Here is a 22,421-nt window from a genome sequence, read left to right as displayed (position 1 = left end):
CTATAACGCCAATCACAGTCATATTTTCTGGTCATGTGCCAAATTACAATCTTTCTGGGATGACAGTATTGGACTTTTGGAGGACATTTTAAATTATAAGGTTCCCAGGGACCCACGAGTTCTGTATCTGGGATTGATCCCAGAAGGAGTTGTTATGAAAGAAGATAGGTACCTCTTCAAAATAATGATTGTTGCCTATAAGAAGGCCATCACAAGAAACTGGTTGAAAAGTGATGCTCCACAAACAGGACACTGGATGGACATTATGGAGGAGATCTACGCGATGGAGAAAATGACCTTTCACCTGCGAATCAAAGCAGGTGACTTTACACAAAACTGGAGAAAATGGACATTATTCAAAGACAAAGACAATGCTCACTCAACTAAATGAGAATTTGTATGCCCCCTCTTGTACTATTTTATTTTATGTTATGTACTGTCTTTGTTCCTGTTATTTTTATATATATATATATATATATATATATATATATATATATATATATATATATATATATATATATATATATATAAAAAAATAAAACTAAAGAGTTTAAAAAAAATACTACTTTCTGTCAAAAGTTTAACGGTTTCTTCCACAAAAATACCCTTTTTTGTCCAAATACTTATAGATTTAAAGGTTTGTTCTACACAAAATACTCCTATTTGTACTTCAAGTTTTTTTCCACCCAAAATATTATTTTTGTTCCATTATTTTACTTATAATAAAATTTTATTCTACCAAAATACTACTTTTTGTCCTAAGACATAAGTTTTAAAGATTTATTACACATAAAATACTATTTTCTGTCCAAGAACTTATATTTTTATTAAAAACAATAAGTGGATTTTTTCTCGTCTGGGTTCTTGAGGAAGTTCAACCTTCATCCTGAGAAGTCCATCTGCTTCTTATTGAAGCTTCTCAGGTTAACCGTGGATGTTTGTGGCAGGTTGTGAAGGCGTCAAGGTACCTGTCTGAGCTCGGTCCTCCTCCCACTGCTCCCTCTGATCCTCCAGCTGAGACGTCCGACAGAACAACCTGGGACCCTCTGAAGGAGAAAACATCGCCCATGAACAGATTCACCCACTTTAAAGACACACAACAATGCTGGGAAAATATTATTACAATCATGACATATCTGAAGATTGAACCTGCAGCTGGATACCAGTCAATCCTCTGAACTGTCAATTTCTGCAAAAAACCTGGAAAACATCTCCAGCATTTTTCCAACAGGTGTTACCAATTCTGGAAAAAAGTTAACATACTGCAGATATTTAACTGTTTACATCTTTACAGCCTCTACAAACTCTTCCTCTCGACTCTGTTCATTAGCTGTAGAAAGATATTTCACCATGCTGAATGTATCCTCAACAACCTGCTCCTCTGTTCTGTTTTTCTGAGCCATGCTGCAGTTATTTTATTCATCCAGTAAGTTTTATTTTCCTCTCTGTCTCTCTGTGGAAACACTGCCTGCAATTCAACCTGAAAACTCTCAGAATTTTTGTCACCTGACTGTTGATTGTAGCCGAGTCACTGATGGTTTCACGGTAGCAGTGAGGAGCACAGAATTTTTATTTTTTTACAGAATACGTTTAGAGCAAACAGTTGATTTTTGGCTAATTTTTAAATGACACTTGTAGATTAAAGTGATTTTGATGAAATATTGCAATTTTAGGCTCAGATTTGGTTAATTACTCCCGAATGCAAAGTGTACGAGTGGTTCAAGGACCATTTGAAAGTTGAAAATCTGAACAATTTTTATGGTTTTACAGTTTTATATCTTTTATAAATTGGTTTATTCTGGTAAAAAAAAAAAAAAGATAACACCTTTCAAACATACTAGCAAGTTTTGGAGTTCAGAAGATGAACAAAAAGATGTTTTCATGCCTGAAAGTCAGCGCAATTGGTTTGTTTTTGGCTAATTTTTTAAATGAGACAAGTAAGATAAAGTCATTTTAGGCTCTGATTTGGTTAATTTTCCAGAAGCAGCTCTATGTTACAGATGAGTAGTTCAAGGACTGTCAGAAAGTTTGAAAATATGACATTTTTTTGAGTTTTTACAGTTTCTAGTTCTGACAAATTGTACAATTTTGAAGGATTTCTTCCATTCCATTCATTTCAAACCTACTGGTGAGTTTTGAGGTTCAGAGAGTTAAAATAAAAGTTTAATTTAAACATTTTGAACCACAGAGTGCTCAGATCACTAGAGAAACTCAGAGGAAAGTAAAAATTAAATTAGTTTCTTTCTAGAAATTGCCATCCTACCTGTTAATCTGCTGTCGTTGAGGTGGAAGAATAATAAATTCATCTTTGAAGGCGTCTCGTCTCTGTGAGCAGCAACACAAAAACACACAAATTCAGATGGATTCCAAACTGTTCTGTACAAAACAAACTTTGTGTGTTCGATGACTTCACTAATTTTCTAAAACCATGAATTTATTATTATTTCGCACATTTTATCTCCAAACTATGTTTTAGTTTATGCATTTTTGCACTTTCTCATTAACAACAAATGTGTAAAATTGTAAAATTGTCAGGATCTGCTGCTTTTCTTTGTTTTAAACTGGATATACCTCAGATTTAAACCAGTTGTTAAATAAAACAAAGGATTCTAAGTCATTTTTAAAAATCAGTTCATAGCCTAAACAATAAATTAAGCTGATGCTGACATTCAGCAGTACAAAGAGTTTATTCTTAAGTTTTCTTACTCTGTAGTTTTGGTGATGGAGCTGCTTTGCTCTTCATCCTCCTCCTCTTCCTCCTGCTCGTCTTCATCCTCCTCTGAGCTGCTGTCGTTGAATCTCGGATCTTGTTGCCATGACATCTTTGGAGCCTGAAGCATCTCCACCTTATATTCTGCTGTTCAGACAAACGTTCAAGAAACTGAGCTGCCAGAGACACAACAGAACCCCCTAAATCTCACCGTACAGTAATCAGATTACATTTAAGTAGGACTGTAGAGTATCTGCTTTGATGTCACATTAAAAATTAAAAGCTTAGATTTACTATATTGCAAAATCCAATTCAATTCAATTCAATTTTATTTATATAGCGCCAATTACAGTCAAATTGTCTCGAGACACTTTACAGAACCCCCAGACCCCCAGAGCAAGCCAAAAGGTGACAGTGGCAAGGAAAACACCCTTTTAACAGGGAAAAAAACCTCGAGCAGAACCCGGCTCTATATGTGGGGGGACCCATCTGCTTGCTGGCCTGGAGGGTTGAATTCAGGCCCCATCTTAGGAACTCGAGTCCATCTTTCATTACCGAGATTCTAACCTTTGATTTCTTTAATATTTCATGTCCATCTTTATTCTCAATCCTCTCATGGCCAAAGTTGTTCTATTGGATTCAAATCAGGACATAGACATTTTCACTTTGTTCTTGTGTGATTTAGTTCTTTGGATGGTTCTCCTGTTAGAACATTTCTCTTCTTTCAACATTCATCTAGTCAGCTAGTATTTTGGTTTATCCTCAGACATTCATCGATAAATATCATCTCCATAACACATTATATATTCATGTAGCCTCATTTTATCACCCTCCCACCTCCGTGCTTCACTGTCAGGACTATGCATTCACTGTGGTAGAACTGATCAGCTTCATACCAAACATGTTGGACTCATCTGAGCCCAACAAATTCATCTTCATCTGACCAAAGAATTCCAACGTTTGTCAGTCTTCTTTTCACGTTATTTAGCAAACTTTAGTATGGATGTGTGCAAGCAAGAGTTTAATTAGAATTTCTTGTCCTCCGTCCATAGAAGTTGATGTTCTGAAGTGTCCTTCACTGTCTGAACTTCACAGAAACCTTTGATAACTCCTGGACCAAGTCTGAAGCAGCTGCTGTCTGTTTTTCACAGCTAGATTGTGAAAGTAGTTCAGTGTGTGGAGTCATTTTAGGAGGACGACTACTGCAGCCCTGATTAGTGGTACTATGACTCCTTTGTCGTAGATTATCTTAGACCTCAAGGATGTGCAGATGTTGAAGAAAACGTCCGTTGACACTGTTGCTTTTATAATATAATTTTATTATATAAAAAGACAGCATCTGTTCAGGCGCCATGGAGACTTCAGAGCCAATGTGAAAATCCCGCAGAACAAAGGAATCAGGTTACTTTTATAGGTTTAATGACATAGGAGGTCACTACGTCTGGTTTCTGTCAAAAGTCAAAGTACAGGGTACCTCCTCCAATCAAGGCCCTAGGCCAGGGCTATTCAATTAAAAATTCACTGGGGCCGGATTTTCAGACTAAGAACATGAGCTGGGCCGGACGTTTTTAGCAGACACTGAGCAAAGTTAACCATTTAAAATAAACACAAACAGATAACAAAGACACTTGATGTTTATTAACGTATTGCCACATCCAACAGGACATAAACACCAGTGGGCCAGTTGTGAATTGAATAGGCCCGCCCTAGGCTCTGTGGGTCTCAAAGAACCCCCCTAGTCGAGCGCCTAGGCTCTGTTCCATACCATATAAAGAAGCAGGGAGCATCTTCAACAAACCCCCCATAAAATCTACAGCTCCTAAAGAGCTGCACCCATATCTTTGGACATTGGCCTCCAACAGAAGAATACATTCCATCGTGATGACCCACACATCCCAAGTTCCATATGATAAGCAACAAATATCAGACCAGATACTACACCTTCTATACCTCCTGATTACTGCTGACACTGTGGTTCACTGATGTTTAGTTGATCTCCATGGATCATTTTCCATCTTTGTGAAGTTTTCGGTTCCTCTGTTCAATTCTTTTCCATGTGGAGCCATGATGAAGACACAGATACAGCTCAGAGATCCAAAATTGAGAAAGTTCTGCTGTTCACAGCTCATTTTAGAACTTATGGACCCCAGGGGTAAGTACAGTATATAGTATATATACTATATACAGAGTATATAAGTTAGCATATTTTTTTATTTACAAATTGGATTTTTCAGTCCCTTTAGGTAGTTTTCACCCACATAGCTGCTATCACATACACCAAAGCTCATTTGATTCCAACCAGGTTTGTGGTGTATATGTAGAAAAATCATTTGGGGTCCATGGGGACCCCAGCCAGACCCCAGCTGGACTGTGCATCTTTTATTTATGTATATTTGTGTTGCTCTTGTGATGACTGCTTCAGTTGCATTATGTTCCATTTCAGTTCAGGAGTTCTTACACTAATACTGTAAGCAATACATGTCAGTGATCATCAATAGTAATTTCATTATTTCTTTCATATTTATATCTATAGACAACACACATTTTAGGAAAATATATATTGAGAGGATATGGACAGGTACAGAAATGTGACACAGATGAAATAATACTGGGTCCAGCTGGACTCCAAGTATACGGATGAAGTAGGTTTTGCCACGTGTACTGATGAGGGTTAAAGGAGTTATTGGTTTAATTTCAGTCATTACAGCTGGATTCACTTTTGCTGCTTTGAGTTTTCAGTAAGAATTTTCAATGTGTTCTTTCTAAATTATTAGTTTTTTAGTGTTCATCAGAATACCGTTCTGCAGCCTCTGTGGTTGTTTTGTGCTTATTTTCTGTCTCTTTGTGGTTGTTTTGTCACTTAATGCGGCCATTTTATGTCTTTTGTGGTTATTTTCTGTCATTTTGTGTTAATTTTCTCTGTGGACGTTTGTCACTGTGGTCATTTTGTAGTTATGTGTTTCTTAGTGTTCAATTTCATTGCCTTTGTGGTATCTTGTGTCTCTTTGAGGCCATTTTGTCACTACAGCTGTTTTGTTTCTTTTGTGGTTATTTTCTATTATTTTGTTGTCATTTTCTGTCTCTTTGTGGTCGTTTTGTGTCTTTTGTGGTTATTTTTTCTTATTTTGTGGTCATTTTCTCTCTCTGGTTATTTACTGTTTTTTTGTGGTCATTTTCTGTCTCATTGCGGTTGATTTAAATATCTTGTATGAAGCCTGGTTCATATAAATTGCTTATACGAGTAAACACTCCATTGTGTAAGTCTGCAGTAAACTGATTACTGTACGTTCATATTTTTCACAGGGATGTTCTCATTTCTTTTCTACACTATACAATAGATTAAACCCACCTGTCTCTGTTGTTGTCATTTCTGCGTCGTCTCCAAAGAAGGAGAATTTGAATCCAGATGAATCTTCTTTCTCGTTTTTTGGATCAGCTGATATTGTCGTCTCTTCTTCTTTCTGTTCTTCTTCTTCCACTTGGTCCCAGTTGGTCGTCTCGTCTCCTTCAGTGTCTCCGTCCTTCGTCTGTCCAAACACATCCTTCAGGTCTCCAGAAATGTCGTAATATATCTCTTTAGAAATCTCTGGAAGCTTCTGAGCCTCCTCCTTCTTCTTCCTCCAGGCAGCTTTACTGTAAAAACAAAACGGAAGATGGTTTAATGAGAACAGGTGCATCTGAGAAGGTCCACATCATGAAAGGTTCTCTAGGTAAGGAGGGATTTTCTACATTTTAGCACCAATATTGGTTCTAAAACACCACAGAGAATTTATTTTATCTCTATTTTTAAAAATCTTTTTTTCTTTCAACTTTAAGATCATATGAATCCTGCTCAGACAACAGCAGGATTCATAAGAGAGACAGCTGCACACATTTATACACAACAGCAGTAACTTCATTCAGGTCATTTTGTGTCTTTATGGTTGTTTTAATTTTGTATTCATTTTGTGTCTCGTTGTCTTTGCTTCGACCTTAAGTGATTGTTTTGTGTCTTTTCATGATCGTTTAGTGTCTCTTTATGATAATTTTGTGTCTCTTAGTTGTTGTTTTACATCTTTTTGTAGTCTTTCTGCTTCACTCTGTGGATCTTTTGAGTTCTTGTTGTCTTGTCTTTGCGACCATTTTGTTTCATTTTGTATTCGTTTTTTTGTCTTGTCCTTATTTTTTACCTCAAGTGGTCATTTTGTGTCTCTCTGTGGTCATTTTGTGTCTCTGTGGCCGTTTTGTGTCTCTTTGTGGTTGTTTCGCGTCTCTTTGTTGTCATTTTGTGTCACTTTGTGGTCATTTTGTTACTCTTTGTGGTCATTTTGTGTCCCTTTATAATTGTTTTGCATCTTTCAGTGGTTGTTTTGTCACTAATACCAATTTCAACTTACAAAATCTATATATGAATTGGATGATAATGTTAAAATATATACGTGAACGTACATAGAACATACATCTGTATTTTCTTGTAGACACCACAAGCAAAAATACCCAACAACTACCTGAGGTTCAGAAGGTTACTGTAAACTGTAATGTTCATGTAAAAATATCGAACCATCTGTCAATATTGGATTTTTTTCCTTCCGAAACTTCCTAAGAAAGGATGCTTGGCTCTAATGCACAGAAATGTTTTTTTTTTACATATGAATAAAAGACTATAAAATAATAAATGTAAAACCGATCAGTGAATTCGTTTTCTCACCTTCTGTCCTGCTCGACCTTCAAACTGAGACCTGATGTCAAACCTGTGATCTTCTTCCTCTTCCTCGCTGCCACCGAACAGCCGAGGACCTGAAACACACAAACCCTCCGTTTACGTTGATTAACTCTGTTTATTAATGAAGCTCTGGTTCAGTCAGGCTGTTGTCACTCACCTCCTCCTGATTGGCTGCTGCTGCCTCGTCTCCGGCGTGCTTGGCCTCTGATTGGCCATCCAGGATCAGACTCTTCCAGGATGCTGTGAGCGCCGAGTTGCTCGGCGGCTTTTCTTCTTCATCATCATCATCAGAGCCAAAGACGATGGGTTTCCCTGCTGCTGCTGCCGGAGTGTCCTTAAGATTCATTGATTAAAACAAACTGTTTTTTGAAAATGGAACAAAGTTTTGGGTCTCATTTTTCTAATTTTGTGTTATTTTTACTTTAATTTGTGTATTTTTTTTGTCTCTTTACAGCAGTTATATCTCCTCGCCTTTATGTTGTGACCTCATTGGACCAGTTTTAACCATTTTTGGACCCGTTGTAACAATTTTTAGACCAGTTTTGGACCAGTTTTAACTATTTTTGGACCAGTTGTAATCATTTTTGGACCAGTTTTAACTATTATGGACCAGTTTTAATCATTTTTGGACCAGTTTTAATCATTTTGGGACTAGTTTTAATCATTTTTGGGCCAGTTGTAATAATTGTGGACCAGTTTTAACCATTTTGGATCAGTTGTAATCATTTTGGGCCAATTTTAATCATTTTAGTCATCTTTTAACCAGTTTTAACCATTTTTGGACCAGTTTTGATAATTTTTGGAACAGTTTTAACCCTTTTTGGACCAGTTTTTAATCATATTGGTTGGATTTTGAGCAACATTCAATTTCAAGACATTTCGGATGATTTTAAGGTAATCTGGGGTCGTGTTAGAAATGTTTTTTGCCACTTTGAACACATTTTAGTCCTTTTGGACAAGTTTTTAGTCACTCTGGACAAGTTTTGAGTCACTTTGGTCAGATTTTGAGTAATTCTAATAATATTGAGTCAAATTTTTAGTCATTTTTGGACGTTTCATGATAATTCGGACTAATTTTGAGTCATTCTTGAAGAATTAAGAGTCATTTTGGACAAATTGAGACATTTTGGCCAATTTTGAGTAATATTTTGCAAGTTTAAAATCTCTTTGGTAAAAGTTTGAGACGTTAGAAAAGCCTTTGTCATTTTGGATGAATTTTTAATCATTTTTGACAAATTTAGACAAATTTAACATCATTTTGGACAACCTGGTCACATTTCAAGATATTTTAGACATGTTGAGGCATTTGATCAAATTCTTATCAGTTTGGACAAGTTTGGGTCATGTTACAGTGACTTATGTCATTTTGGGCACATTTTTACTCACTTTAGGACAAGTTTTCAGTGATTTTGGACAAGTTTCAAGACACTTTGGATAATTCTGAGTCATTTTTGACAGATTTAAAATCCTCATGGACACGTTTTGAATAATTTTGGACAATTCTGAAACATTTTGGACAAGTTTCCAGACTTTTTCTTGATGTAAAAATGTGCTAATGATGTACTTTATTGTGTTAATCTGTTTTTACAATAACTTTTCCATATCTAGTATTTATGGTGACAGAATTTAACCCACCAGGTTGGATAAAGCTCCCTGGATCAGCTTCTTGTGTTCTTCAGCTTCTTTCTGTCTCTGCTGGACAGCAGCCAGTCACCTTAGGTTGGCCTTCCTCTGCCGCTCCTCTTCCTCCTCAGCTGTCAGCACGACTCAAATGGGAAAATGATCTTCCTCCTCATCATTTTCATCATCATCATCACTGCTGGATGAAGAGTCAGTCTCTGCTTTCTCTGGGTTCACAGGAGACGTTTTTAAAACTTCAGGAGCAGTTTGGTTCTTCATAACCTCCTCTTCATTCTCTTCTTCTTTATCCTCATCTTCCTCTTCTTCATCATCACCATCATCACTACTAGATGAGGAGCTACTTTCAGCTTTCTCAGGAGTTTTACTTGAAGAAATTTTTAAAACTTTTGGAGCAGTGATGTTTACTACCTCTTCTTTGGTTAATTTATCAGTTTTCTCCTCTTCTTCATCACCCTCCTCTTCCTCCTCCTTATCATCACCTTATCAGCCACTTTCATCTTTCTCAGGGGTTTTACTTGAAGACATTTCTAAAATTTTAGCATACTTATGTCCTTTTCTTCTTCTTCCTCATTGGTTTCGTCGTCTGCTCCTCTGAGGTTCATCTGTGCAGATCCAGAGTTCAGTTTTTCTTCTTTCACCTCCTTCTGGTCTCGTTTCTTCTCGTCTTTCTGACTCCTCATTGAGCTCCTTTGTTCCTTTAAAAGCCGGCAGCGTCATCGTGCCTCCTTTTCTTTTCTTCTTCTTTTTCTTGTCTCACTCGTCGTCGCTGCTGTCGTTCTGCAGGAGGGCGGCGAGGGTCTCCTCTGCCGTGGTTCCCTTTTTGGTGGGTTTGGTGTCGGGTTCTCGCTCGGTGCTGAGGATTCTGGGAGCTGTAGTCTCCGAATTCTGCTCAGCATCTTTGGCCAGCTTCTGCAGATCAGCCAGCGAGATCTCCAGATGGGTGACATTGGAAAACATGGCTTCATAGTGGGAGTCCGAACATGAAGCTGCTGATTCCAACTCCTCGTCTTCATCATCCTCCTCATCATCACTGTCTGACACTGGGAGGCGGGGCTTCACCACAGGTACGACCAACAGTTTCTTACCTGGTTTCTGTTTACTGGAGTTTCCTCTTTGGAGTTTGGAGGCGAGATGTTCTTCATCATCATCTGAACTGTCCTCCTCCTCTTCAGCTTTACTCTTCTTCTTCCTCTTTCTGTCGGTGCTGTTTCCTGTTGTGGGCTGAGAAGGTTTTTCCCGAGTCTGAGGAGGTTTTCCTGGAGTCTGAGGAGCTTTTTCTGGAGTCTGAGAAGGTTTTCCTTGAGTCTGAGGAGGTTTTGCTGGGGTCTGAGGAGGTTTTCGGGATGCAAAGATTTTGTCTGTATCTGCAGAATCATAGTCGTCTTTGTCTTTTTCACCTGGAATCACAAAGAAAAACTCGTTCTTGCAAAGACTGTCACATCTTTTACTGGGATTCATCATCATTTATTTCTTTAATTAATTAATGAATATAAGATTTCTTGTGATACTTGAAGAAAGCCTTGTTTTCGTCATGCATTCTTGGTTTGGTTTTTTTACACACAATTTCTACTAATTAAATTAACCCTCTGAACCCCAAAATCTACCTGCAGGTTTGAAAGGCATGCTAATGTTTGTTTTAAAATGCCAAATTTACACCATTTTTCCCTTAGAAAATGTAAAACAATAAGATTATTTAGCTTCCCCATGGTCCTTGAACTAATCATGTGTGACTTTCAGTTCCTTGTTGAAAATTATCCAGATCTAACCCTAAAAATTGTTCTAGTTCATCAATATCGCCTTATTATTCTATGTTTTTTTTTTTTAAACAAGTTTCCTTTTAAAAATTGGTGAGAAATAAACGTTTAACTTTAACCAAATTCTGCAACAAACAAAAAATTCTGAGCTCTTTGTCACATCCATGAAGTTATCAGTGACTCAGCTGCGACCATCAGTCCCGTGGTGAAAATTCTGAGACTTTCAGCTGTTTTCCAACTGTCCCTGAACTACTCATCTGCAAAGAATTAAACAAATCTGAGCTTTAATTTGAAATATTCATCAAAATTACTCCATTCTCCATGTCTCATTTTAAAATTCACTAAAAATACACTTTGCTCAGATGAAAATTCTGAGAGTTTTTGGCTGAACTGCAGGAAGTGTTTTAACTTTGAGACAAGCATATGCTACTGGCAGGATCAACCAGGTAGCCCACAGAGGAGACATAAATCTGTTTATACAGTTATACAGTTACACAGCAGAGATCAGACCAGAGAGGAGACAAGTATGGAAATTAATTGTTCAAAATCAACTTTATGTCGAGCTTTTATTTTTTCCACTTAGAAAAATGTTGGACATGTTGATTTCAAGCTTTTAAAAATTTTTGTAAAATACATAGTCAAAGAAATTCGACTCATTTTTCATCTTTTTTTCTGATTTGTGTCATTTTAACTGAGTCGCTGCACACTTTTGTTCATATTGATCACAGCTGATGGCTCCATGGGTGACGAACAGCTCCCAATTATTAGTTTTTTATACAATCTGGGTCAAGCAAAGAGTGTAGGTTTGGCAAATTTCTAAATGAGACATGCAGAATAAATATCATTATTCTAAACTTAGTTTTGGTGAGATTTTCTGACAAAATGGCACCTTAAAGATGAGGAGCCAAAGCAACGAGTTCTCTCACCTTCATTCTGTTTCCATAGAGCTGCAGGACTTTATATTGCAGAGAAAAATGAACCACAGTGAGGAAAAATGTGAAGAAATGTTTAGTTCCAAGTCATTTTAGGTAAATTCTGAATCATTTTGGACCACTTTCATGTAATTTTGGACAAGTTCAAAATCATTTTGGATAAACTGAGTCAGTTTTAACAAATTCTGAGGCATTTTTTGGAGGAATTTTGGGCAAATTGTGAAATCTTTCTTTTATCACATTTCTGTCCTTCTAACTGTGTCACAGAAGACATTTCTGAGTTCTCTCTCCTTCATGGTTGTTCTGGTTCCATAGAGACTTTAGATTGCAGTGAAAAACGAACCACAGTGACAAATTAAAACCTGCTGGTACATTTGTGTCCACACTACTCCAGGTAGTCGAGTCCGACCACCTCCAGATTGTCGTCCTGCTGCAGTGCATCGTGGGAGGTTTGCTGATTGGCCAACAGCCTGCGGATCTCCTCGTCTGAATCGACGTCGCTGTCACGTCTCTACGTCCTTTGAGCTGGTCGAGGTTGGAATCCGTTGGTAACGTGACGAGCTTCAGTTTGATGAACAGAGTTAACAGGATGCTCAGATCTGAGAGGAGACGGAGGGGAAATATTCAGGATGATATTGAGGCCAAAACTCTGTTAATTATCATAAATTATTTACTAAATACACATGACAGTATTAACTAAAGAAAAGTTTATCAGAGCGAACATCAGACGTTACTTTTTGATAACATGAATCACAGAAACATTTAAATTAAAGCAACTGGTGCAAGAATTTTTTCACCATTTAAAGGTGAAAGTCCATTTTTCTTGTGTTTTGTTTATCTTGAAAACAATTTTTAGCCTCCGACAACTAAACAGCCTCCATCAGAACTTTATTCAGTTTCTACATAGAAACGAAGCAACCAGATACTACTAAAACCTTTTGGGAATTATGAAGACTGGAAAATTTTTACCATTTTAATTCCACTGAGACCGTCTTTTATTCTTACAAATTAGAATTAATTTTCAGATTAGGGCTGCACCTGTCGATTATTTTAATAATTGAGTGTTTCTATTGATTATTCTGGTGAGTAATTGAGCAATTTTGCATTCCACGGTTGGCATTACAGCATCAAAAGTAGAAGTGAGTGCGCTGTGCAACAGAAATAACTGTCCTGGTGGAACACGGGCAGACATCAACGCTGTATTGTGCATAGACACTCACTGGCCACTTTATTAGGTACACCTTGCTAGTAAAAGGTTGGATCCCCGTTTTCCTTCAGAACTGCCATATTTTTTGGTGTCATACTTTCAACAAGGTGCTGGAAACATTCCTCAGAGATTTTGGTCCATATTGACATGATAGCATCACAGAGTTGCTGCAGATTTATCAGCTGAACATCCATTTTTCAAATCTTCTATTGTCCAGTTTTGGTGAGCCTGTGTGAATTGTGGTCTCAGTTTCCTGTCTTAGCTGACAGGAGTGGCCCCCGGTGTGGTCTTCTGCTGCTACAGCAGATCATCTTCTTCAAGATTGTTGTTCATTCAGAGATGGTGTTCTGCATTACTTGGTTGTAACCAGTGGTTATTTGAGTTACTGTTGTCTTTCCATCATCTGCAACAAGTCTGCCCATTCTCCTCTGACTTCGCACATAAATAAGGCATTCTGGTCCACACAGCTCACTGGATATTTTCTCTTTTCAGACCGTTCTCTGTAAATTCTAGACATGGTTGTGCGTGAAAATCCTAGTAGATCAGCAGTTTCTGAAATACTCAGAGCAGCCCATCTGGCACCAACAACCATGCCATGTTTGAAGTCACTTAAATCCTCTTTCTTCCCCATTCTGATGCTTGGTTTGAACTTCAGCAAGTTGTAAAGAACTTTATCTTTATCTTATCTTATCTTATCTTGACCACGTCTACATGCCTAGGTGTACCTAATAAGGTGGCCGGTGAGTGTATAGCATAGTATATAATGGATTAAACGAAGCCTCGAGGCATTAGAGTAATTGTTTCAGAACCCATCAGCAGCTCTAAGTAAAGTTCAGGGACCCTGAAGAATCAACCCTCACAGATACCTGGTTCTTTCTGCTGCATCATGGGAGCTGACCTCGTCCGTCCGGATCTTCTTCCATTGCGGCAGCTCGTACGTCGGGAACTCGCCCTGCCTCCTCTTGCTGATGTCATCCCCCCTGCACCTGCCAGGTGAGCTGGGCGACCAGCGTGGACCCGTCTACTTCCTGGCGGTCCAGCTGGCGGATGTTGTGGCAGTATTTGGACGGGAGCTCTGCTGCCTTTCTGACTCCGGAGTTGCAGGACGGGAAGAACCCGACCGAACTTACTGACCACCCAGTCCTAGAAACAGAGAAGACGGTCAACACCTCCCGCCTGATCCATGGTTCTCTATAGGGCTGGGCGATATGGTCTAAAACAAAAATCTCAGATTTTTTCACAAAAAATCCCGATTCATCTGATTTTTTTTTACCCCCTACCTAATCTCCGCACGCCAGAGTCCAGTCTACTCTATGCAAATGAGCTGCAGCCCTCTTCCGGGAAACACACCGGATCTCAGCTGGAAATGCGGACACCACAGTGACAATTTAACAACTTTTTTATTCAACACAATGCACTTTTTAAAAGGCATGAATCAAAGGAGCTCAGTCAAAACAAAGTGCTTGTCATAAATTCAAACAAAATAAAAGGAAATGACTCCAGTTAAAAAAAAAAAAGAAAGATGTGTTTTAAAGTACAGTAGGTGTTAATAGTTCCATATTCTGATAGTGGCCATTGCTACAGAGGGTAGATTCAGTATTTTGGCTCTCCATCTCACAAGTAAAGATGATAAAAACTCATTAAGGATTCAGGATAAAATTCAATAAGATTATAAGTATAATCCATCCTCAACAGCAATGACAACTATTAGAATGAGGAGAATTGTAACACTGTTAAAAACATTTTGGCACTTACTTTACCTTGAAGGCTGCATATCACTTTTCAAAAAATAAAACAAGTCAAAAAAGTACTTGTTTCTACTGTGCCATACTTCAACTGGCAACATCAAGGTAGGCATTTGGCAACAGAACATTAAACATTTTAAGTGCATGAATTTCACAGACTTTCCCCACAAATTATTCAGTGCATAAACTTGTGCTAGGCAATATATCAATGTTGTGATATTTATGTATTAGCAACCAATGTATTATATCTGAGGTAGAAGAGGTAAATGGTGACATATGCAAAGAGTGGGGAGGGGGAGCGCCTTCCTTAATACTCAGTTTAACAAATAAATAACCCTAACCCTAACCCATAAACATGATTTCCTTCTTCTAGTATATGCTCCATTTCATAACCAAAACTAGGAACAACAAAGTGATCAGGCTAACTCCTCTGGCGCTGCATCGCAGGTACATGTGGGAGTATGTCTGTGTCAGAAGATGCAGTAGATGAGGTGTCACCTTTAGGTCTGATGACTCTCAATGTGCCCTTCTCTGGTAACTCCTGGATGTTCACAAGAACACAAAGATCACCATCAAAGTCCGGATCCTCATAGTGCAGGCTAAAGTCCCCATCCAGTCTCCGCTTGAACCTCTCTTGCATTATTTCTTTCAGCTCTTCCACTGACTTTGGTCGCTCGAGTAGAGTAAGTTTCAGGGCGGTGTCTCGTGCAACATACACATGCAGCAGATGCTTCTGGGCAGCAGCCATCTTTTGGTTCCTAAAAGACAAAAATATACTAATTTTAATGGAGAGTGAAGGTGACACACACAACGTATACATGCACAGCTCCAAGAGAATGTTGCAGTCAGCTGTTTACCTGCTTCAACAAATCTTCAGTGTAACAATATGAAACGTTTGGATGTCAAGAGCAATCTTCCATCCATGTTGTAAGCGCAGAGAAGTGTTTTGTCATTTAGCTCTGATGGGATGTGAACAGCCAGATTCTTTGGGAAAGTTTGTAAGATCTCAGGTGTTCAATGTAGTGCGATGTGTGCTCTTGGCAAACAAAGATAACACTACTGTTAACCAGGAAAACCTGTTCAATTCTACAGTAATTAGGCAGTCCTCCCTCTTGTCCCACAGCCAAAAACATTCCTACTTCAAAATCAGTTCCATCAATGCAGACCTTTGATGTGCTGTAAATAACATTGCTTGCTGTTATTTGTTCAATGTATGTCTTGACAACATTTGGAATCATTGACACCAGGACAGAAGAGACATTTGATGTCTGCTGGTGAGGTTTGAAGAATCCTGAGGCACTGAGATGGTATGCTACCATGTATTGATGCCTGTCTGCAATTGTTTTTAACACATTTTTAAACTTTTGTGTGTCGTGAACAACTCTTTTGAAAAAACGGTGTTTCCCCTCAAACCTCATTGTCCACAAGTGTACAAGGGGCCCAAAATGGCGTACAAGGTCAGGATAGTGTTCAATGTAGTGATGCTTAGGATGGAGTTTGAAATCTGGAAAGGTTTCTTTCAGCATCTCTCTATGATCCTGTACCTCGGACTGTAAATACTGGATGGACTCCTCTGTGAATTCTGAGCACAGCGATAACTCTACTATCTCTTTTAAGTCCATTAGCACAGTCCATGCTCCATCCTCTTCAGGAACTGCATTCCCAATAATCAAAGGGAGCAGTCTAAGCAATGTGGCATTTTCATGGCCATTACCACCAATGCTTTTCTTTACGGTGAAGGTCTGTGGTATTTTATGAGGTTTGTCAAGCTTGTCTGTGTGCTGGTATGGAAATGATAGAATTCTCTAGTTCGTTGCTATTTCTGTTGTTGATGTTTTTTGTTTTTGACAAAATATTAATTAAGGGTTCAAGTGATCAAACTATTTTTCTGTGGACCCCACAGTTGAGATAAAAACACTGAAAGAAACAGCAAAAGAATGACTGTGGAAACACTGAAAATAAAACCAACTGTTAATAACACTATTTCATAATATATCCTACCTGAACTGTTGGAAGGATTTTGAGACGATCTCCCAACCACACACTTGAGCCTACGAAGAAACACAAACACAAACAGGGGCCTGGTTAGCATCAAGATAACACACTCACGTTATGTTTTTTAGCATTGTTCGTTTCACGCTAGCACGCGCGCACACACACAACTCGACAACGTAAAATACTGAGTGTATAACGCGGACACTTATTGAAATAAGTAGGCTATACTCACGTGCATTACCGGCGAGCAGCGAAAACAACAACCGGCAGAAACCGGAAAAGCAGGGATAACTATGCTTTTGACCTCCCGCCAGAGAGTGCACCTCACCCCACCATCAATATCCCGCGCAAACGTGCATTACGGGAAATCGAAACCTATATAAAACCCAGGAAACCCACTGATAACTAGGGCTGATCCGAATACCAATGTCTGGGCTCCAGGCGGGTCCAACATTCGCCGAATGTCCAACTATTCGGTGGGTTCGGTTGCGAGCAGAGTACTTTGGCTGACGGGGCAGAGGGGGCGCGAAGCAGCGGTGTCCTCTCGGCTGCGGGCGGGAGAAGGGTGTGCTCTGCAGACACATACTGTTGTGGCGGGCGGCGGCGCAGCAGCACGGTCCTCCATGCCTTTAGGCTCCTTGGCCGCCTCCCGAACCGCATACCGCTGTTGCTAATACTTCGGTGGTGGCGGCGGCGCGCATCCGGATCCACCACACCGAACGAATAGTCGGCTATTAGGGTCCAGCCCTACTGATAACTATACACCGTTGCAAAATGCTGCAAAACGTCACATTCAACAACGTCTAAAACTTCAAATATTCACTGTGCACGTTGTACAAATGTATTCTCAGTTACAAATTTAAGACTGTTTATCGAAATTCGATTAAAAAAAAAAAAAAAAAAAAAACGTTACTTACCAAATCAGGGCTGATGATAAGACGGCGCTTAAGAAGACGAGGGCAATAACGATACTGAAAATTGTGGTTGTTTGAAGCGAGTGGATAACAGTGTGCATTGCAAACAAATAAAAAGACAAACTGTGTTCCACATCCACATACGCTGGCCAAAACTTCACCGCATCAAGGCAAATTAAAAATGGCTGATTCAGTTTACCTGAGGGAGAGATAAGACCCACCCATCTAAACGTCATGACGTTGATAACGTCATGACACTTCTGTATGGTTCCTAAACTTTTTGAGCGTATCACACAAATTACATATAAAATATTGAGCCCTATTCAATTAAAGTGGCATAAATCTTGACAGAGCTCAATACTTTATAGCTTGGTCAACTGCATAACGACATTTGACTCTTATGGCCTTATTAGTTATGAGCTAGTACAGCTGTTTGGGATTACAGTGTGGGAAATTTAAATACAAAAAAATCCCAAGACATAACAGTCGTCCGACATCCAGTAATATGCACATTCTGCAGGAAGGAGTTTTCTTTTCACTGAAGCACTTCTAGCTTAAAATCCCACATTAACACAAAGCATGCGTTAGTCTGGGATTCTAACATGAACCTTTAAAAGTGTTTAATAAACACCTTAAGTGCAGATGTATTCTCTTCTTTCTTGAGTGTTTAGGCATGCAAAATGAAATGTGATTAATTTAAATTAAAAATGAATGATATTTAATTGTGATGAATTGAAATTAAGCCACAGCATCCTGTGATTAATCTGATTAAAACTTGTAATCATTTGACAGCACTAATAGAAACTAATTAAAAGTGCAAATAGTTAAATATTTACAGGATTTAATGTTTCAGTTTTCCAGTTTTGGTAAAAAAGATGAATGTTGGATGTGTTGAGATAAAGATGATGAAGGAGCAGATCTGGTCACTTACATTTCTTCAGGTCAGCGTCTGAAATGTTGATGTTGATGTAGCCGAAGGTTTTGTACAGAACTCCTGCAGAAGAGAAGCATGAAGGAAACGGAACAAACAATGAAATGATTTATAGGTGATGGAAACACAGCAGCTGATCTCTGTTCACCACACAGATGATAAGTGATGATTCTAATAAAACTGTCAACTAAATACACACAAAAAAAGTCGCTCTAATATTTCATTGGACCGCCTTTAGCTCTGAGAACGACACTCATTCACTGTGGTATAGTTTCGATAAGCTTCTCCAAAGTCACAGCGTTTGTTTCGATCTAGAGTTGCATTAATACTCTACCAAGATCTTATATTGATGATGGGAGAGTCAGACAAAATCTTCTCCAGCACATCCCAATGATTCTCAGTGGGGCTGAGGTCTGGACTCTGTGGAGGCCAATTCATGTATGAAAATGATGTCTCTTGCTCCCTGATCCACTCATTCACAATGAGAGCACCATGAATCCTGCCTGGCATCATCATCTTGGAACATACCCATGACACCAGGGAAGAAAAACTCCATTGATGGAAAGACCTGGGGCCTCATTTATAAAGCTTGTGTACGCACAAAACGGGGCTAGAAAGTTACGTACGCCACTTCCAACGCAAAGGTTGTGATTTATAAAAATAAACTTGGCGTGAGAATTTGCGCACCGCTGCACCAAAATTGATGCTTGCTTACGGACATTTTGGAGACAGAGGGAACGGCAGTGCCAGACGGTGAGGTGGTGAATTGAAGCCAGATTGATTCCAAACCTTTATTGTCATCACATATTAGACTTGTAGAGCCGGGGTGTTATGCAGCATTTGCAAAAAGACCGAAAGTACGTTTCATTTTTTTTTTTTAACAAGATCTTTAATAGAGGCGGCAATGTCAGACAGGACCTCACATGTTGTTCATTACGGTGTGTATTTGCTGGAGCTCATCCCGCATTTCATTTATGGCACCGATGGTGTCCCTTTGTGATTGTAGGACTCTGTCTGTCAGGATCCGACCACTTCTAGGTGTGCCATGGTCTCGGGATGTACTGGGGACAGCCAGGATTCATCCACGCTGACAGGACACGCTGTGGTCGGAACCTCCTCGTCAGCCAGCGTTTCCAACTCTAGAGTGACTGAGGACAAAAAGCATAAGTCCACTGCCTTTTTACTAGTCCATTTAAATATTTAATAAACAGATAAAACTGTACTTTACCGGTCTCCTCTGTGGGCTCTGCCAAATCGGTGTCTCCTTCCTTCTCTGACACGATTCCACACCCGCTGGCCGTCCCGAGGATGGATGCTATCCTGCTGTCCAGCGGTGTGGGCTCAGGTTTGCCCCTACCCCCACCTGTAGCAGACATGCTTTGGCGATGGCATGTCACTCTCTTCTTGGCCTCCACCTTCAAATCAGACCACTTCTTTTTCACCTCTGCCACAGTTCTCTCTGTGGCACTCACACTGTTGACAGAGGTGACAACATGCTGCCACTCAGTGCCTTTTCTTTTGTTAGTGATGCCACTACTATGACCACCAAACAAAATACTCTTCCTGGCCTCCACCTCATCCACAAGCACCTCTATCTCGGTTTCCGAAACATTTCCTTTTCTTTTTTCTGCCATGACTGAGCGTAAAATGCCGTGGATCAGCAGCTTGTTTATATGGAAATACATTCATGAGTTACTTTGCATTGACCATTCATGGTAAAATGTGGGTGTGTCGTGGGCGGGATGTGAGGTGGATCCACCTGCGCAATCTTCCAGCTGGAGTGTGATTTATAAATGGGAAATTGCGTGCAGTTGTGCATACGCACGGTTTTATAAATCAGGATATTTTTTGGCGTACGCCTATTTCAGGTTTTTGGCGTAATCAAACTTTTAGTGTGGATCCTACGCAATGTTTTATAAATGAGGCCCCAGGTCATTCAGTATATTCAGGTAGTCAGCTGACCTCTTTCTTTGGGAACATAACGTTGCTGAACCTGACCAACCCCAGATCATAACCCTAACCCCCACAGGCTGGTAGGCACTAGGCATGATGAGTGCATCACTTCATCTGCCTCTCTACTTACTATGATGCGCCCATCACTCTGGAACAGGGTAAATCTGGACCCATCAGCCCACATGACTTTCTTCCAGTGCTCTAGAGTCCAATCTTTATGCTACCTAGCAAACTGAAGCCTTTTTTTCTGATTAGCCTCACTGATCAGTGGTTTTCTTAGAGCTACAGCTGTTTAGTCCCAATCCTTTCCCTTCATGTGGAAATACTCTTACTCTCAATAAACATAGCAGTGAGTTTTACTGTTGATTTCCTTCAATCATCTAAGAGTTTGTTCCGACCACATTTGTTCCTCGAAGATGATGGTTCTCCACTATCCTTCCAGGTTTTAATAATGCGTTGGACAGTTCTTAACACGATTTTAGTAGTTTCAGGTATCTTCTTAGTTGTTTTCTTTGCTTGATGCAGTCCAATAATTTGACCCTTTTGAAACTGATCAACATCCTTTTCACGACCACAGGATATGTCTTCCAATATGGTTGTTTAAGAAATGACAAGCTCCTCACTGCATCAGCTAGGATTAAACAGGATGAAACATTCATCACTGCAGTAATTATCCAATGGAAGGCTTTTACCTATTTGCTCATTTAAATCCAAGTGGTGAATCTTTTTTTTTTTTGGACAGGCAGTGTATTCATATACGATAAACATTTTCCGTATTTATCATCAGTTTTTAGCTTTTTCTCTTAACTGACTTCAAAGTTGTTGCAGAGCTATAATCCATCACAGTGATGCTGCTGTTATGTAATAATTAGATTTCTGCAGGTTTCATTCCTCACCGTCCTCGTCCTTCCTCGTTCGCAGCTCCATGTCCTCCACATCTCCGAACTTTCCAAATCGATCCTTCAGGTCCTTCTGAGTCACAGTGTGGCTCAAACCACTGACGTACAGCCACCACATTGCTGTGTATCCACGATGACACCGTTACTGTGGAGACAACAAACATAAGCGTCAGGAATATTTTATGTGTGTAGACTCATCAGTTCATACATTTTATATTTTTAAATACATTCACAAAGCACACACACACACATCTCTGGAAACAAATACGTACAAAAACAAACAGAGTTTTGCCCAGAGATGCACTATAAAAGTGATATTTTGTATTTTGTGATATAAAGAATTAATCTTTCTGAAGTGATTCATTTTGAATTTTATTTTCTAGCACAAACATATACATCAATACGTTTTATGTCTCAACGCTTTGAGGTGTGTAACTGGTGACAAGCTGTACAGCAGAATTTACTCATATTCTGTGTTGATTCAACTCATTTGTAATAGAATAGATTTTGATACCGTTTACTTAATTGTACTTATACGAATGACAGTTGATTAAATATCAAAACCACAGCCTCCATAATGACCATGTTGTTGGACCAACATCTGTCTAAAACAGTAAACAAACACTGAACATCAGAACCTCCTGAGGATTCATATGTATTGCTCTACTATCTGAGCTGTAGCTGCATGGATTCAGCAAAAAGAGTACACATCATGGTGTTAATTTATAGCAGTTCAACTTTCAGAATGATCAGACGGCGTTGACATAAAATGTAACTTTTAATTCCAGTGAATTCTGTGTTAATTCATGTTTTATTAAACTTAAATGTCTCCATCAGTTCCACCTGAAGCTCCTCACGTCTAAAAACAGAAACACACAGAATATAAGTGAAGTCAAATATCTACAGAAATCTATATTTAACTGATCCAATCTCTTGTCATCTCACAATATTTACCTCACATGTATCCAACCGGTGTCACTGTGATTACTGTCCAGGTCCGGTTGCAGTCCTGCTCATATTTCCTTCCGCATGTGTTTC

General features: G+C 39.1%; 1 pseudogene; it reads right to left on the bottom strand.

Annotated features, from left to right (window-relative positions):
• Window positions 1-584: 584 nt before the first annotated feature.
• LOC111586225 (nucleolar protein 8-like) lies at window positions 585-22,330 on the bottom strand (annotated as a pseudogene).
• Window positions 22,331-22,421: the final 91 nt, after the last annotated feature.

This window comes from Amphiprion ocellaris, chromosome 5 (assembly GCF_022539595.1).
Source record: "Amphiprion ocellaris isolate individual 3 ecotype Okinawa chromosome 5, ASM2253959v1, whole genome shotgun sequence".
Lineage (NCBI taxonomy): Eukaryota > Metazoa > Chordata > Actinopteri > Pomacentridae > Amphiprion > Amphiprion ocellaris.
The sequence above is the reverse complement of the archived record's forward strand: the minus strand, read 5'-3'. Positions and strand labels throughout refer to the sequence as shown.